Here is a 17063-nt window from a genome sequence, read left to right on the forward strand (position 1 = left end):
GCTGTCTTCTAACTTAGGCACTTTGCCTAACTTGTGCGCTTTGCATATGATTTTTGCAAACTGTTGTTCCTGGGGCTCCTGGCCCTCAAGTCAAGTCAGAGAGCATGGCGTTGATAGGAGCTGAACCAGGGATGGTGGCCAATTTAAAGTTGAAGTGAGACAGGGGTAGGCGTGAGTGTGGCTGTTTTGTTTTTTGTTGCACTGCCGTGGCTGCTTTCTCCAGGCAAGCAAGAGAAGAAAAACACTCAGCTTTGATGCTCCCATGCAGATAGATGATACGCTTTGCATCAGTCAAGTCGTCCCTGAAAAAGGCTTTTTGTCTGAAATGTATTTAGCGTCGGTAACTCTGATTTCTATTTCTGGAAGCTATTATATTCAGAGCGGGGGATATTGTGAGTCTGTGGGAGCACAGAACAGCTTCAGAATTTACTGTAAATTCCTAAGACTCTCAGGGTGTTTTGGAAGCTAGTCCACCACGACAACACACCCACCATATTCGGCCATATGCACAGACTTCTCCACTAACCTGTTCTGCTTTGCAGCCAAAGCTGGATTTGCACAATGTTGGTTCGACTAGCCCCCAAAGCCACCTCCCACTTAGCTGGAGCAGGGCTGTGCACAGCGCTGACTGGCTGCTCCTTTGTGTCAATCGCAAAACCACCTCTCCCTTCTTGGAGCTGCGCTGTACATGGTTCTGATTGGTTGGCCCTCACTGATCATGAAGCCACTCCCTCCCTCTCTCATTGTTTTTGCCCAAATATATATATTGCAACCTTTAAAAAAATGCAAGGGACATTCCCAGCCCTACCTGGAGTTGCGAATGGGGAGCTGAACCTGGGACCTTCAGCATGAACAGCAGATGCACTAACACGGAGCCCTGTCTCTGTGGGTGGCGCTGTGGTCTAAACCACTGAGCCTCTTGGGCTTGCTGATTGGAAGGTTGGCGGTTTGAATCTCCACGACGGGGTGAGCTCCCGTTGCTCTTTCCCAGCTCCTGCCAACCTAGCAGTTCGAAAGCACACCAGTGCAAGTAGATAGATAGGTACCACTGCCGTGGGAAGGTAAATGGCATTTCCATGCGCTCCGGCACTTGTCACAGTCCTTTGTGCGCTTTAGCCATGCTGGCCACATGACCCAGAAAACTGTCTGTGGACAAACGCCGGCTCCCTCGGCCTGTGAAGCGAGATGAGCACCACAACCCTATAGTTGCCTTTGACTGGACTTAACCATCCAGCGGTCCTTTACCTTTACCCAGAAAACAGCTGAAGGAGAGGAGAGGCACCTCCCAATAGCATCAAATTTCAACTGTCCGGAGTCTGTTCAAGCCAGGAGCAAAGTTTCCTTCTAGCTAGAGGGACTGGCAAGGCTAAGTGGGCTTTGCAGCAGAAGCAGCTGCTTTCTTTCTTTCTTTCTTTCTTTCTTTCTTTCTTTCTTTCTTTCTTTCTTTCATTGGGTAGCCCATGCCAATGCGGAGTTCAGAAGTAAGTTTACTGAGTGCTGCTTGCTGTGTGGGATCTGTTACCTTTATTTATGCCTCGTCTTTCTTTTTTCTCCCGTGGTTTTACCTTTCCTCTTGCCCCCCCCCCCAAATTCTCCAGCGATTCTCAGCAACTAGAGAGCAGGCAAGTTTTAGTGAGGTTTCCCCTCCCACTTTTTTCCCTTTTAACTGCACTGATATCCCTTAGCATAATGGATGCAAACTGAGAAGGGCATTTGAGCTTTCGCACACCAAGATTGCCAAACACAATCTCTCCAGGGTTCAGCTGTTTTTCCAGAGCACAGTGCAGTCTCGGAAGCCGGGCTGGTGCCTCGCAATTAGGGATAGCAGAATATGTCTGTTTCAGTTTCTTGCAGTCTCTCATTTTCCCCATCTTAAGTTCTCCACATTTCCGCATCATTTTGCAATTTTCACAGAATCCCTGTGAAAATTTGTCAGCATTTTAATGCAAACTTTCTCCATGCACATTTTTGTAAGTTGGAGTTCTTGTTATTAAATATACCACAAAAAAAGCACACCAAGAACTCAGTCCAATGTAAGTTTCAATAGTGGGAGTTTCTAACCCATAACTGACTTCTGACTTCTGCTCTAAAGACCTCCACGTCGAATCTGACTATGGACTAACATGAACTTATCTCTACTCATAAACTCTTATCTCTAATTCTGTAACGAATTTCTGTGTTATACATATCTTGATGAGTTTGAGTTTGTAATCTCTGTTAGAGTTTGTAATCTCTATTTGAGTTTGTAATCCTTGTCAGAATACATACTTTTGAATAGATTAGTTTTTGTTACTATTAACTATGGATTTGCGAGTAGGGACCACTCCCACTAGTGGAACTTACATTGGGCTGAGTTCTTGCTTTGCACATTTTTGTATGCAGTCTTCCCTGTCAACCACATTTTTTGCAATGCAATTTCCATTAATATAGTGCATTTTCCAGCCAATAAGTGCAATTAAATGCATATGCATTTTTGCACATGTCACCTGGCCAGAGAACCACACTTGCAAGATCCTTCAAAATGTGAATTTCGAAGGGCGGGTGTGTTTTGGTTTGCATATTGATGCTGAAAATGCAAATTAGGTAAGTTCACATTCGGTAAGATTCTCCTCCATCCCATCTGGAACATAAAGGACTGAGCTGCTGCGGACTCACCGGCCTCAGTGCCCTCTTCAGGCATGAAAGAGAACTGCAGCAAGCATCACTGACTCCTGCAGTTGGCAGGCAAGACTCTGGGTTGGTTTGTGTCAAAAAGAGAGAAAAGCTCTGAAACTGTTGGTTGTTCCAAGGTAGCATCTCATCAACTTGTGATTCATTGGATCTTCAGCTTTGTGCATGGCGGGTGGCCTTTCCCCCACGCCTTTACACACAGACAGTTGCTCAAACGGATTCTCCCCATTTAAGCAGCTCAGTTCAGACATTGCCCCCAAACCATGGTTAGCAGGAGCAGATTTCGCTTCATTTCCCATCTGCTCAGTATTCCCATTTATGTGGTGCCTCAACCTCCAAGATGCAGGGATGGTTATAACAATGGTATGTCGGCTCAGTTATCACATCTAGCGATGTTTGGTACAAACCACGGTTTCTCAAACACCCCTGCAGTGCATGAGAGCTGTGATGAAAAAGTGAGACCGTGGTCAATGTTAGTCCCTCCCACTTGGTTTAAAAAACATATCGGCAAATATAACAAAAGGAATTAAAGAGGAAACCAGCAGACATTAAGAATATTTGATCAATCTTTTTTTTTTTAAAAAAAATAATTTTCTTAAGGTTTATAGAGAAAAATACCAAACGTAATATATTTCCCTTTTTTAAAAAAACAAACTTTTATCTGGATAAAAACACAAAAAGGGGAGAGAGAGAAATAAAGAAAAAGAAAAGCGTAGGAAAGAGGTTAAAAGAGAAAGACAGAAAAACCCAGAAAATAAAGTACTTCTAATTCCTCATCTGTCTACTATAAAAAAGCCTATCAAATGAGACCCATCCCTTTTGTTTATCAAATTTATTTATTGCTTCACAACAAATAGGGTGTCTCAAAGTGATATACAAGTAAAGTAAAATACAAAAGTATGTAATAATATCATTTGGTAGGAGAGGGTCTCATGCAGATACCATCTCACCAGGAGGTCTGTTCCATCTGTGTCTGAATCAGGCCATTAGTGTGACAGCACCTGTGCTTTGAAACTCTTATTACATGTTAAGACAGGCATCTTCTCTATTGTCTTTTTTTGGCACCTGTTGAAGACCTAAGTCTTTTAAGCAGAGATCTGTATTCCAGTCCGCATCTGGATTGGACTTGAAAAACGTTCTTAGGTATGTTTTTATCATTAAATCAGTTGGGGATAATTTAGGCCTTGTATGTGACAAAGAGAGACATTCAACCAAACGGACAGAGGAAAAACTCCCTCAGAAAGACACAGCCAATCAGAACACATGCTACCTCAGTGAGGGTCATGTTGCTGTGATTGGTTGCTAAGTAAAACCTACACACACACACACACACACACACACACATGGTTAGCTGACTTACTGTTAAAGAATTAACTCTTTAGTCACACACAGAATGATCCCTGCTGTTCTGCCAAGCCATTCATTAATTAAACTATAGTTAGCGCCAGGCAAGCATCCCCGGAAATATCAGCCCTTTAACCTTGCATCAGACCTCCCTGCAGATGTCCACTTTGCAGATGTTCAGCAGAGACTGAGATCTGCTGATGAATGTTTACAAACCAGACCAGAGCAATCAAACTGAGCAGCACATTTTCATCAGGGTAAAGCCTTTCAACAGGAAGCCTGCTAGCACATTTGCAAAGCTAAGCAGGGTCCAGTGTGGTTTCAAATTGGATGGGAGACCGCGTGTTGAGATTCCTGCATTGCAGGGGGGTTGGACTAGATGACCCTCGGAGTCCCTTCCAACTCTACAATTCTATGATTCTACAAATTAGAATGTGTCAGGTGAGAACTTTCCCCCGTGTATGTATCTCCTTTATTTCCACTCCACCCAACTGTTGTCGAGGGTGTTAATGGTGCTTAAGTTTTTTCAGTTATTGTGGTCCCTCTTTGGAATGCCAAAATTGCTTCTCGACAAGTTCACATACCAGATGTAGCTTTTCGCACATAATGCTAGAACTCTTCTTCTCTGGCACAGACAGTCACGGATGTTTTAAAACGAAATCTGGCAGTGGGATGGTGGGGGGGGGGAGAACCTTTTTGCATTTGGCAAAACCTCATCCACCTCCTTTCTCTGTAGACACCTGACTCCTGTGACTGTTTTAATGCCAGTTCTTTTGATGAATGTATCGCAGAAAACCAAGAGAAAACGGAAAGAGACAGAGGATTTTGTACCTATTTATATGTTATCTGCCAGAAATGAAAAGCGCTCGTTGTAATTACACTTCATTTGTAAGGATGTTGAAATACAGCACAGTTTTTATCGACCTCTGCAGGAATAATATGCTTGTTCATTTTCGTCATTTTTTTTTTTTAAATGCTTGCAGAAAACTGGATGTTACTTTGCATGCTTCCTAGCCACATGAGATTGTGATGGGTGCAGCTCCAGAGCATAGCTGTCAACTTTTCCCTTTTCTTGCGAGGAATCCTGTTCGGAATAAGGGAATTTCCCTTAAAAAAAGGGAAACGTTGACAGCTATGCTCCAGAGAGTGGCAAGCCTGAACTTCAAAACCATCGTATGGTTCACCACCATAACCAGTGCTACTGTATTTTGTAAAGCTCTTTTGAAAACAACAACAATAAAGAGGGATATAAATTTTAATAAATAAAATAGAAATAACATTGCTGCTTTGAACAGAGAATCCAAGGAAATCAGCTGCAGTTTAAGACAATTCCTTGCTTCCACATCTTCCAGGCTGCCCTGTGCAAAAGGACCCGTCCTCACCGAAATCCTGATACCAGCAGTATTGCATCTTTTCCACCCAGGAGTACAACATCCCAGAAGCAGCTCTTTTCTACAGGAAAAATGAATACACAGAATACACATGAATACTCCCTGAAGCAAGGGCTAGGCAAGGGATTATTGTTATTCATGCCATTTCTACAATTCATATTTTTTAAGGGGATTGGAATCTCAAAGTAGTTTGCAACCTATATTAAAACATCAAAGGAAGCAATTCCAGAAGAAAGTCAGACATAAAGTATACATTCAAAGAAACGTAATTCACAGGAAACCATTATTATTATTATTATTATTATTGAAATGTACTTAGTTACATTTGTATACAGCCCTATACCCATAGGTCTCAGGGTGGTTCACAACACAAAGTTACAGCATACAAAGCACAGAGTACATAATGAAAATAATGAAAGCATAAAGACAGTAAAACGTGGCTTTTCACTCAGCGAGCTAACTCCTTCTCCAAAGCAAATAAAACACCACACAGGAGGTCAAATGCAGAATGCACATTTAATGCAGCAAAGTTAACAATTTTTTATCTTCAACATTTCAAACGAAAGCATACCCAAAGGAAGTCAAATATGAAATGCACATTTAAAGCAGCATAATTATCAAGAGCATAAAATAGTATCATAAAAATATAGAACATATCTTCTGCCGTTGCTGCCAATGGTGGTTCATGGCAGACGGCGGAAGCTCAGGCTCGATGACCTGGGTCTGCACAAAGAGGCCTGCAAAACAGTCTCTGGCCTATTCCTCAGTCTCAGCTTTTGTAGCTGGAGTCAGTCCGGCAAAATAATCTCTGGCCTCTTCCTCAGTCTCAGCTTTTGTAGCTGGAGTCAGTCCGGCAAAATAATCTCTGGCCTCTTCCTCAGTCTCAGCTTTTGTAGCTGGAGTCAGTCCGGCAAAATAATCTCTGGCCTCTTCCTCAGTCTCAGCTTTTGTAGCTGGAGTCAGTCCGGCAAAATAATCTCTGGCCTCTTCCTCAGTCTCAGCTTTTGTAGCTGGAGTCAGTCCGGCAAAATAATCTCTGGCCTCTTCCTCAGTCTCAGCTTTTGTAGCTGGAGTCAGTCCGGCAAAATAATCTCTGGCCTCTTCCTCAGTCTCAGCTTTTGTAGCTGGAGTCAGTCTGGCAAAATAATCTCTGGCCTCTTCCTCAGTCTCAGCTTTTGTAGCTGGAGTCAGTCCGGGCCCTGCCCTCCCAGGTCAGGTGGGGGAAAGCCTGCAAGGCAGGGAGCGGGTCAATCAGGACTCACAGCCAAGATGGGGATCATTACCCTCTTTCTCTGATTGTCAGTTGTTCTCTCCCTATGGAAGACTCTTCATGTTCTGTGAAACAATGAGGACACATCCACACAATACAAAATACATTTACTGAATGTGGGTTTTCCCTAAAGAATTCTGGGAACTGCCATTTGTTAAGGGTGCTGGGAATTGTAGCTCTGTGGGTGGGTGGGATAAACTGCAGTTCCCAGGAGTCTTTGGAGGAAGTTATAGAACAGTAGAACACCTCATGTGCTTTAAATGAGCTGCAGATGTATGTTGCGGGTTTATTCTGAGTCAGCAAAAGGAGGCGCCGGCTGTCTCGCCGACTCACCCTTTCGCTTGCCCACCTGCACTCACTGAGCAGAGTTCACCTCGCCCTCCCCCCCCCCCAACGCCACTCAGGGAGAAATTCAAGTGACTTAGCAAATGTGGTGGCCGCTCCTTCCATGGTCAACCCCCTATCATTTATTAATTTTAGCCCGCTTTGCCAAACGGTCCCAGGGCAAGGTGCAAAAGCATCAGTCTGAATCACAACCACAAGTTTCCATTAAAAAAGCGTAAGGCAAAGCCGAAAAACAACCGGCGGCTGTTATAGCAATGTAACAGAACAGCGGCAAAGTAGCAAAGTAACAGAGCAGCAGTACCGGTGAATGTAAACACGGCATTCATTTCTCTGCTTCGCTTTTGCCACTGGCCCTGTGCACCACTGGCTTGTGGCCCTCATGAGCTTACCCAGAAGGCAATGTGGCCCTGGGTCTACAAAAAAGTTCCCCACCCCAGGAAGAGCTTGGTGTGGCAAGACAACTGCACAGAATTGACTGTTAAACAAGCCCATGTTTCCAAACCAGCCTGCGCCGCCACGTTGCCTTGACTCTTGAAGCAGCCTTGCAGAGCCCCAGCTGGAAGTTGCCTGGCACAAGCAAATACACACATACTTGAGATTCTTCTCTGCATTGCCTCTTGTTGGCACCTTGTGTGGGGAGAGCCAGCTTCAAGCACACATATCCTGTCCTTGACATGGAACCTGGTCCCTGTAGCTTTTGTTTGGCGGCATTAAGAGAAAATGTGATATTAGATGTGTGTTCTCATTGAGAAGGGAAGCTCTCAGGAAATAGGGCAGTGGAAAAGAAAGGGGCTGGGATTTTGTTTTGTTTTTTTGCTTTTGGAGCAGTTACTATTTCCCTTCTCTCTGTGTTTGCTTGGGGTTTTTTTTGGAGGGGTGCATTAATTTTAATGCATCTATACTGCACCACATCTTCCAACCACACTGTGCAGAAATGCAACTTGTTCAAATGCATTAGACCAATCGCAACCCACAAATGAAACCCCAGTGGCCAAATGCTAAGGCTGTTTGGGAGGAAAAAAAATCTGTGCTAACCTCTTAGCTGCGGGGAGGGGCATTGCAAAGCATATGGGGCCACTACAGAGAAGGCCCCGCTTCTTGTGGTGGCTAATGCAACTCCTGTAACTTTCTATGGCTATCTAGAGGAGGAGAGTTCAACAGGTGTAGCTGGTACAATTCCCTCGCAGGGTCATAGCTGTAAAGGGAAATTCCCTTATTCCAAATAGGATTCCTCACAAGAAAAGGGAAAGGTTGACAGCTATGCGCAGGGTACAGCTTGGATAACTGCTATGTGGCTTGCATAACATAACCCTGAAATCTGAGCACCTTTTACATGTGCTCTTATGCATCTACAAAACTTATATCTATTTGCCAAGTGCAGAAATTCCTTCCATACTGAAGGCTTAGCAAGTTGCTTTATGTGGGATGTAATCCACTGAGAGTAGTCAAGTACAGTGGTATCTCGGGTTACATACGCTTCAGGTTACAGACTCTGCTAACCCAGAAATAGTACCTCAGGTTAAGATCTTTGCTTCAGGATGAGAACAGAAACAGCAGCAGGAGGCCCCATTAGCTAAAGTGGTGCCTCAGGTTAAGAACAGTTTCAGGTTAAGGACAGACCTCTGGAACGAATTAAGTTCTTAACCCGAGGTACCACTGTACAACATTCCTTGTTTTCCTAGAGTGGACATGCAAGGGAATGTTTGGTCCAGCCAGTCGAACCTTCCTCCTGGCCTGGAGCATCCTTCCTTGCGTGTGACTAATAAGTGGGTGTGACCTTTCCAGACCTGGTTAAAGGACAAGGCATGCTGCCCCTCTCCTCTTTTTTCCATCTTCTTTTCGTCCTGCGAACTTCCTGGAATGAACTGCTGGCTGCCAGCCAAGCAGTCCCCCAGGCCATCTTCCTTATGGGATAAACCTGTTAGTATAAGTTTGTAGCTTTAAGCCTTAAGCCTGCCTTCAGGGATCACACTGTGCTCTGCCTGATCGTGAGTCAACTTTCTTTCTATTGCTTATGAATAAGACTGTGGTGTCGTTATTCTTTTAGGAGGGATTCAAGGGGTCTTACCAGGAAAATATTAGAACACATTTCAGTCTGGACAAGCCAGATGGATTTGTGTATTGTTTTAAGAAACTCACACGAGTTTGCAACTAGTTTTCTGCTGTGTAAAGGGGAATACATTCTGCTAAGTAAAGCAACTTGCTAACACAAGTTAGGAAGGATATTAATAAACAATATATCTTCTCCTGCCACCCTGAAGATTCCCACACCTTATACTGAGTCAGACCACTGGTCCACCTAGTTCAGTATTGTTGACACTAGCTGGCAGCAACCCTCCAGGGTTTCAGGCTATGGGGACAATTCCCAGCCTTACCTGGAGATGTCGGGAATCGAACTGGGAGCCTTCTGTTATGCAACACAGCCCTTCCCCCACTAAGGCTGAGCTGCAAGCGCAGAGCATTTCACGTGAGCGGAGGGAGAAAACTGGCTGCTCACCAGGAATGATAAAAATCTGGCTCAACACTGTTCTTTTCAGACGAATTAGCAAAAAACAAAGGACCCTTTTGCCTGGCTTGTGCACACACAGCAGACATTTCCATCAGCGAGAAAACGGGGGTGGCAGAGAGAAAATGTCAAAGGTGGGCCTCGTCTGGCACCTTCAGCTCTGGGCCACATGCATGAGATCGAGAAGTCACGTGACTTGCAGAATGTCACTGCCAAACGGTCATGTGGGATTGTGTTTCTCCTTGCCGGTGTCTGTCCTTTCTGTATATAAGCTATGCTAGCCATTGAAGCAAAGAATATACTAGCTGATGATGTTACACATTTTGTGTGTGTGTGTGTGTTGTGTGGCTACTCTGATAACCAGGTGCAAAGAGGAGAGGGGTCCCTGTGCCTTTAATAATTATGTAGAAGAATGAATTTTGGAAGGTCAACTTAAGACTTTTCATCACATTTTGGAGAGTTGATTCATTGCCTTATCAAAACAACAAGCCTGCAAGGCAGATCAGGATCATGGCCCCTCTATATCTGCAACAAAACAGGAGATGGGTGGAGGCTGAAGGAGACAGTGAATTCTCTGAAGATACCCAGTGAGAGGGGAGATTTGAACCCAGTGCTTTTCGATTCACAGCCGAGGCTGCCATCCAAATCCCTCTGCTTGCTTCTGATTCAGCTGGTCTCCCACGGAAGTGTCATTCCACCGGCCCAGATCTCTTCCTTCCTCCTGCTGAATGTACGGGCAGGTGGAAGTCTCGCCGGCAGGAATTCCACCAGCAGAAAGTGCTGAAATGAGATCCATGGATCCTGAGCCATCACAGCCGAAATTTGCAGCAGTAGCAGCAGACAATGCACTCCTTGTTGGGCAGATCTGTTGCCCCAGTGCAGTGGCAGACACTGGGTTCTTAAATTTCAGCAGCACTTAGTGTGACACTAAAGTTCAGGGGCCCCTGCCTCCAGCGCTCCTTTCTAACAACATTGTTTTGGCACCCCCTGCAACACAGCACCTAGTGCAGCCAAACTGGTCGCGCTACCCTAAAACCGCCTCTGCCCAGTGGGTCCTGCCACCTGAGGCGGCTGCCTCACCTTGTCTCATGATAGGGCCGGTGCTGCAGGCATGCAATACAGGTGCAGAGGCAGGGTGAGTGGGGAGCAGTGTGCCCCACAGAAAAATGTCGTTTGGGGCTGCTGTGAATCGCAGTCCAAAACATTTTGAGGGCACCAGATGCGTGTGGAAATATATGCAGAAAAATGGCAAGGACAATGCAGGTGCCACAGACGGCAGCAGTATTTCAGAGACCAATGCTCCGCTGGCTGAATTCTGGCAAAGGAATCCTTTGTGATACCATCAGAGGACTCCCATTCAGTCTCTAAGTGAACGGGACTTTCTTTTGGAGATCGTGGGATGGTTCCGGTTGCAAGTGTGAAAGAACAGCATGTGCGGATCTTTGTCGGCGGGACATTAAAGAGCTTCTCACCTCAAAGGTCCATGGGGCTTGCTTGTTTTAACAGGAAGAATAGGAACAAAAAACAGGGTGTTTTTTATTTTTATTTAATCATCCAGAATCCTGCCCTTGGCAATAGATGGAAAAGGAATGAATGGTTTTTGGAGAAAACCTAACCTTTAACCATTCAGGAGAGGCCCCAGCAGTTAAAGGGGCAGAAAGTTCGAGTAAGGATGGATTCACCAGCCTGGTTCAGTTTTTCTGAATTATTCGTTACTCCAGTCTTGAGCTCAGCTTGCCACAATTCCAGAGTTTGCAGCAACAACAACAACAAACTCCTGGGCAAATCCGCCAGCATTTCGGTGTGCTGTTCTCCTTACATACAATTTTTGCATGTGATTTGAATCCAAACCCTCCCTGGCAAGGCTTAACAGAGCACTGGGACCACCCACTCAGTCCGGAAGCAGCAGCAGCAGCAGCAGCAGCACCACATGGAGGGTCTGGCTAGGGGGCGCAATACTTGCCTTAGGAGCACAATACTTTCCTTGCCCTGGGCGCTGGCATGCCAGACTGTGGTGGTGATCACACAACGCCAGGGCTTCACATTGCACACTCAATGTTTTACCTCACTTCAGTGTTCAAATAAATGGGCAGCAATCTTTCGCACAGCAGTTTATTGACATCTAAGCAGACAGCAGCTCTGCCAATATGCCAATGTGGTCAGAGGCCACCATCTGATTGCAGCCCATCTTGTCCAGAATGGAAAGGAAAGTGGTCGATTCGACATCCTCATTATGGTCTGCCACGCTCTCTCAAAACTGATAGAGCAATCGTAGACTGCAGAGTTAACTGCAGAGTTAAAACGGACCCTGGGAGTCATGTAAACAGCTATATAACTTTTCGTAGACATCTGAAGGGAGCCCTGTTTTGGGGAGCTTTTAATGCTTGGGTTTTCCACCCCCCTCCCCCCCCCCGTATTTTTGTTGGAAGCAGCCCAAAGTGGCTGGGGCATAAGAAATTATTGTTATCACATACCCTCCAGCAGTTCTCCGATGAAAATAGGGAATGAAGAGTGAGACATTCCGGGATCAAATCAGAAACTGGGATGGCTTCTGGAAATCTGGGACTGTCCCTGGAAAATAGGGACACTTGGAGGCTCAGGTTAGCATCATCATCATCATCATCATCATCATCATCACCACCATGTAGCTCAACCCCCTGCAATGCAGGAATCCCAACTAAGGAAGAGGGTCATGCTGATTATGTCTCTGTAGGTAATTATCTGGATGCACGTCAAGAAGAGTTTGGATTTGATATCCGGCTTCATCACTACCTGATTGAGTCTCAAAGCAGCTAACATTCTCCTTTCCCTTCCTCCCCCACAACAAACACTCTGTGAGGTGAGTGAGGCTGAGAGACTTCAGAGAAGTGTGACTGGCCCAAGGTCACCCAACAGCTGCATGTGGAGGAGCGGAGACGCAAACCCGGTTCACCAGATTACGAGTCCACCGCTCTTAACCACTACACCACACTGGCTCTCAAGAAATCCTTGGCAGAAAGAAGAACGGGCCTCTCGTCCGACACCAGTGAGTGCTCCTGTTCTAGAAAGCCTGAGGCATAGCGCAGGATAGTACGCACCCCAGAAATGATCTCTTTCAGCTTCTGCCTTCTGGAAGAAGGTATAGGGTTATAAAGGCCAGGACTAGCCGCCTGAGAAACAGTTCCTACGCAAATGCAATTCTGGTTCTAAACGCAACATAAGGAGTCTCTATTGTATAGTGTATTTTTTAGTATAGTATAGTGTATTTTAAAAATGGGGTTTCAGAGTTTTTAGGGGTTTTTATAGTGTAGTGTAGTGTAGTGTAGTGTAGTGTAGTGTAGTATAGTATAGTATAGTATAGTATAGTGTATTTTTAGTATAGTATAGTGTGTTTTAAAATGGGGTTTCAGAGTTTTTAGGGGTTTTTGAATGTTTTATGTAGTTTTTCAATTTCATTGTTCTGTATGGGACAATGACAATAAAGATATCGTATATACATGTGGCCCTCAGCCTCATTTAATGTGACCCTCAGTCTAATTTCAGGTAGGAGGATGTGAGAAAATGGAATGGCAGGGGAAGGGGAAGGGGAAGGGGAAGGGGAAGGGGATGGCAGAAAGAGTGGTCCCACCCACCACTGGCTGTGGCCCCTCCCATTGCTGGCTTGCGGTTGGAGAAGCTCAGCTCCAGGGGCCAAATGTGGCCCTCTCCACCTGGCCCTTTCCCTGCAGGCAGCACGCCTTTCCAAGCCACACCCTTCACCATAGCTGTCAACTTACAGATTTGAAAATAAGGGACCAGCAGCCAAAATAAGGGACCTGCAGCCTCACCTGTTCCAGGCACTCCAGTCTTCCTGTCCTCCTGCAGTCTGGTCAAACTCATGCTGGTAGCTTCGAGAACACTGTCCAACCAACTTTGTAACCAGAGGTTCAACTGAATAGAATCTGAATCACATGCACCACAAGGCCTATGCAGCCTCAAGTTAAGATGGCTGGCTTTGCACTGCAAAGTTTGCAGCAGCATGTGCAACAAAATGGCATCCAGAATTCAAAAAACCCCTCAGCTTGCACTAACTAGCCACACACAAGGCATGCAAGCTCCACCCCCCAGTCGTTCTTAGACTCCCTATTGGGTGAGCAACACAGCCAAGCAACACAGTTGGAGCCTCCCTCCTCCCTGGCCGGCAGGGAGGGAGGGAGAGGAGCTGCTTCCTTTGAAATGTAAGGGACATCATTTAAGGGACATCCATCAATAAGGGACAGCAGCGGGACATGGCGCTGGAATAAGGGACAGTCCCTTCAAATAAGGGACACTTGACAGCTATGCCCTTCACACACCCTGCTTTGCATTTTCCTGCAGCGTTTTCCCCGGGCAGGAATGCAAACTTGTACTCTGATAACGCAGAGAGGGGTGTTTTGAGTGTGTAGCCTAGTAAATCTTTCGGTATCTCCAGTTTCACCTCCGGCCCCCAGGAGATCGCCCAGAATGGAATGTGGCCCTCGATGGAAAGAGGCATATCATTGCAGCCTGTACTTCTTACTTCAGATATTGCTGCACTATACATTACAGATATTGCTGCACTATACATACAGATATTGCTGCACTATACATACAGATATTGCTGCACTACACACTATACATATATTGCTGCCCATTACCAGGCGTGATAAACTGAGATGAGTGTTTCAGGATGCGGCAAGTTCGACCTCACATTTTCCTCTTGATCTTATGGATATTGCTCTGCAATTAATAGGTATTTTAGGTTTAGGGCAGCATCCCCCACCTCTACTAATATATACCTTTGATTTTTGTCCCTTCAAGTTATTTCAGCTCATTACAGTGGCTGGAACTTTGTGGCTTATAAAAGGTGAAATCAGTGCCTCATCAAATTGTCTAGTTGAGAGAAACGACAAAGGGTATGTCTGATTTTATTTATTTATTTATTTTAAAAAGCTCTTTGAAGTTCTGGCATTTTGTGATCTTTTGAACGCTTTCGAGAAAGAGAAGCTTTGTGGGGGTTAAGAGATGGAACGAAAAGTGATCATTATTATCAGAAAGTCGAAAAATTATCAGGAAAAAACAGCAATGAACAGTATCAAGCCACTTAACCAGGGATGTTGTTAAGGGGTGGCCCAGTGCAGAATTGTGTGTGATCATTTGCACCGGGGGAATCTGCAGCCCCTTCCCCCTTTTTTGTTTAACCCCCGTCACTTGCACAGCAGCTTAATCCTTTGAAAGCCAGCCTAAATTTGCCCTTGTATGTATAATTTAGCACATGCAAAGTGTATACAAATTCATGTCCTCAGTCTGTGGCCTGAGATTTTTAAGGATCTAGCGCTATCCTAGCACTGAAGCCTATTTAAGCAAAGAAAGGTCAGGCACTGCATTGATTTAGCACGGAAACGGTGGCGGCACAAGATTTTTGCTGTCTGATGCGGAGGTCAAACGTTGACATACACACACCCAGTGCTTCTGATGCAAACACTTTGAAGAGTTTTGTTGACACCAGTTTCTGCCTTTTATCTATTTCCGTTCCTGATCCACAAGTTAAAAGACCAATGCTGGAGGAGACAATAGACCATGATTTCTTTTCTCACATTCCCGGCAGAGGATGTAGCCTCCCTCGCCCCACATTTCCTCTGAGACATCTAAGCTAGCCTGCTGCCCCCAGGTAGAGGACACTCCTTGCCCCGTGACCAGCGTTGAAGTAAGACTCCACTGCCACTCCCTTTGGTTTCTGCATGGGGAATGGGCAGGGATGCCCTTTTGTCCTTGGCCTCAGGCATCAGAAAATATTGGGCTGCCTCTTCCTCCTCACCTGCCTCCTCATGGGGCAGATGTTGGAGCCCTGTTTGCTCCAGTCAACTGAGTCTTAGGCAAGACACTTGGTGGGTGAACAATGCACATTTTTGAATCATAATTGTTATAAACACTGATTTATAATCCCACGGCCATGTCGTTTTGAAAAGCAGATTCAAGATGCAATTTAGCAGCGTTACCCATGTGCTGATGAAATTAAAGTTCACATTTATTCTTAAGATAACCTTTTCTAAGAAACCAGAACCTTTTCTTTTGGGAATAATAGGATTTGAGATACCCAAACAATATAAAAACTTATTTATTGATTGATTGAGAAGCAAAGCCTGATCTTTATTTTTCAAATATATATTTTTATTGAAGATTTATTGGTTTACAAAAGTATCTGCAATGTCTCTTTTTTCAAGTTACATTTTCTACAGGTCAGTTTCATTTGTTGAGACATTAGTGTTACATTAGGGACGCGGGTGGCGCTGTGGGTTAAACCACAGAGCCTAAGACTTGCCAATCAGAAGGTCGGCAGTTCGAATCCCTGCGACGGGGTGAGCTCCCATTGCTCGGTCCCTGCTCCTGCCAACCTAGCAGTTCGAAAGCACGTCAAAGTGCAAGTAGATAAATAGGTACAACTCCGTCGGGAAGGTAAATGGCGTTTCCGCGCGCTGCTCTGGTTTGCCAGAAGCGGCTTAGTCATGCTGGCCACATGACCTGGAAGCTGTACACTGGCTCCCTGGGCCAATAAAGCGAGATGAGCGCTGCAACCCCAGAGTTGGCCACGACTGGACCTAATGGTCAGGGGTCCCTTTACCTTTACCTTTAGTGTTACATTAGGAGGGAAAGGGGGGAAGAGGGGGAGGGGGGAATGGTGAGTAGGGTGGGGGTGGGGTGGCAATGCTTCTTCTTAGTGTATGTGTGGGGTTTTGTGTCAGTGTCACCTGTGTGGGTTCTCTGTACTATTCGCTTGTGTTCCTTTGGTGGTGAGAGATAAAAAATATTTTATGTATGCATCCACGGCAGTCCAAATTATTTTAGCCCAAAGACGGAATAGATAACACCCCAGCCAAAGAAGAATGGCAGCAAAAACTGTTGGAATACGCAGAAATGGCAGAACTTACAAGAATAATAAGAAATCAAGATGACAAGAGTTTTTAATTTAGAGTGGAAATTGTTTATTGAATATTTTAAAAATGAATTTAAACAGATCAAATCATTAGCAGGATTAATGTAAAAACGTGCAGTGATATAAAACTAATTTTGTAATAGTGGATAAATAATAATTAGGTTTAACTTGGAGATGCAGCAGATATCTTATAAACGTAAGTAAATACAGAAAGGGAGGGAGGTTGAAATGGGATATTGAAATTCAGTGCGAAATTATTTTGTTTGATGTGAAATGTAAAATGAAAAATAAATTATAACAAGAAACATAAAATAAGTTGGTATTTCTTTATCCAGCACCAGACATAGCCCAAAGTTTCTCCAGCCTCCAGTTTTTTTGCTTTGGGTTTTGTTTGTACTATTGCCTCGTTTGCATCTCAGCAATATTATTTTCTAATTCAGACAGACTTCCTCACCCACCCAATTTCTTAACTGCGATCTTCTGTTGGTTCGATAAGGGGATGTGGAATGCTTTAAAAGAACGAAACAGGAAAACCCCACTTGGCTCTCTCATCCTTCCCTCTTTACCCTTATCTCTGCCAGTTTCCACCCCTCTGCGCTCTACCTCCTCATACTCTGAGCACTTCAG

At 44.9% G+C, this 17063-nt stretch overlaps 1 long non-coding RNA gene across 1 annotated transcript in view; it reads right to left on the bottom strand.

The window, feature by feature from the left end:
• The window catches only part of LOC307215129, a 181889-nt gene extending 165930 nt beyond the window's left edge, over positions 1-15959 (bottom strand). Inside the window, exon 1 of the long non-coding RNA XR_013838296.1 lies at positions 15774-15959. This is a non-coding gene — a long non-coding RNA (uncharacterized lncRNA). The remainder of the gene's footprint in view (positions 1-15773) is intronic.
• Between the last annotated feature and the right edge of the window lie 1104 nt (positions 15960-17063).

The sequence above is a fragment of the Podarcis cretensis genome (genome assembly GCF_951804945.1).
Source record: "Podarcis cretensis genome assembly, chromosome: 4".
NCBI classification, from domain to species: domain Eukaryota; kingdom Metazoa; phylum Chordata; class Lepidosauria; order Squamata; family Lacertidae; genus Podarcis; species Podarcis cretensis.